Raw genomic sequence first — 2202 nt, 5'->3', positions numbered from 1 at the left:
TAGATAAAATATCTTGAAAATGTACGGTGGGACAAGATGTTCTAAGCTTATTTTTTCATGTGGCTCTCCTCTAAATACAACTCTATACCCTAGAAATAATTCAGCAGATGATTATGAAAGGGCTCTGAAAGGTAGAAAGAAGAAAATGGACTGGCTAAGGAGCTTAGGACTTGAGAAAAGATGCCAAATTGAGTTGCTGGATTTTATTTTTGTCTCCAGCGTATGGCAAACTGGATTGGGGAGAGGTCTGCAATCTGAAACTGCCATGAAGCATAGAAAACAAATAAGAAAAACCTGCTCTTTTTGGCTGAAAAACTCAGAAAGGAGTAGCTTAGCAGAGAGCTAAGAAGCAGATCTCTACTAAACACGTGTTAGCAGGACCCATTCAGAAATTCTTCCTCAGTCTACCAGTGGACTCTCAACAGAAGTATCAGTGATGTCCACCCCACACTCTGCCAATGTCAGCATTAACAGGATTTCTGTCCCACACTCAGGGCAATGGTAACAATCCACCAGCAGTGACTACAGCACAGTGTTTCCTTAACTTTCTATCTGATGGTACTGAGAAGTGCAGATGACATTTGTAAAGGTCAATAAAAAACACCAGAAGAGCCATAAAAACAAAATAATCAGAATAGCACTGCAAAGTCTCTAATTACTAACTTATAATCATAACTTCAGCTCATAAAAGTAAGAGAGGACCTATGTGCTAAACCTACATAAAGTCACTGCTTACTGATTAAGAAGATTTAAATAGAATCAAGAGTCTCCTAATATTATATCGAAAATGTCCAGGATACACGTAAAAAAAAAAAATCGCTCAGTACAACCAGAGCCATGAAAAACACAACTTGAATGAGAAAAGACAAAGCAACCAGCCAATATTGAGATAAATTAGTTTTGAAATTATCTGTTAGTACAACAGAAAATTACAAATTCTACAGACAATTACAAATTCTCTTGACAAAATAGGAGAAAGAATTTTAGCAAAGAAACAGAAATTATAAAAATGAACTTGGTAGAAATGATAGAACTAGAAAATAGAATAACTAGAATAAAAAATTTTCTTAGTGGGCTTAATAGCAGAGGGGAAACAAAGGATAGAATCAGTGGAATTTAAGACAAATCAATAGTTTACTCAATCTAAACAACAGAAAGACACTTGACTAAAAAATGAATGACACTAACAATGAAAGATACAGAGATTCAAAGAATTATGGAGCAATAACAAAAGAGCTAATGTTTATATCAGAGGCATAGAATGGGAATGGGAATATTGTGGCACTGAAAATATATTTTAAGAAACAGTGGCTGAAACTTTCCAAATTTAGTGTAAGATAACCCTATAGATTGAAGAAGATGAATGTACCCTCAATGAGATATAATTTTAAAATTCCACTTCAAGACAAAATATATTTAAACTTTAAGCAGAAAACTAAAGGCAAAATGTTCAAACAGCTAGAGAGAAATGACACTTTATTTATAGGAATACATTGATTCAAATAACAATGGATTTTTCATCTGAAACTACTGAAGCCAATGGAAATATCAAAACACCTTTCAAACGTTGAAAGAAATAATTATCAACCCAGAACCTGATTTCCAGTGAACAAACCATCAGAAATGAAGAGAAACTGAAGATATTCTCAGAGGAAAGAAAACTAATGGAATCTGTCACCAGCAGATTAACCCTTAAATAATAACTAAAGGGAGCTCCCCAAAAGAAAGAAAATGATATCATAAGGAAGTTGAAGACTAGAGAAAGAAAAAAGAACAGAATGAGTAAAAATAGAGGTAAACATAATAGACTAGTCCTTACCCTGTGAGTTTCTTAAAATATTTTTTATGTTTGAAACAAAAATTATAACACCATCTAATGTGGTGTTCAATGCATCCAGAGGAAATACTTAAGATGATTATATTCTAAAAGTGGCAAGGATAATGGGACATCAGTTGAAGTAGGTTTTTTAATACTTTGCTCAAAGTGGTAAAACTTAAACACTAGTAGGCTGAGATAAATTACATATGTATATGGTGATATCTATAGCAAGTAACTATAGTAAGAAAGCTGTATGAAGAGTTATACTCAAAACCATTAAAATAAATAAAAATGGAATTCAAAAATATATTAAAGTAACAGAGGGAGGCAAGAAAAAAGAAATAGAGGATTGAGAAGCAGAGAGAACAGATGGTAAACAAATG

The sequence above is a fragment of the Pteropus vampyrus genome, unplaced genomic scaffold, assembly GCF_000151845.1.
Source record: "Pteropus vampyrus isolate Shadow unplaced genomic scaffold, Pvam_2.0 Scaffold221, whole genome shotgun sequence".
Lineage (NCBI taxonomy): Eukaryota > Metazoa > Chordata > Mammalia > Chiroptera > Pteropodidae > Pteropus > Pteropus vampyrus.
This window is presented reverse-complemented; position numbering follows the sequence as displayed.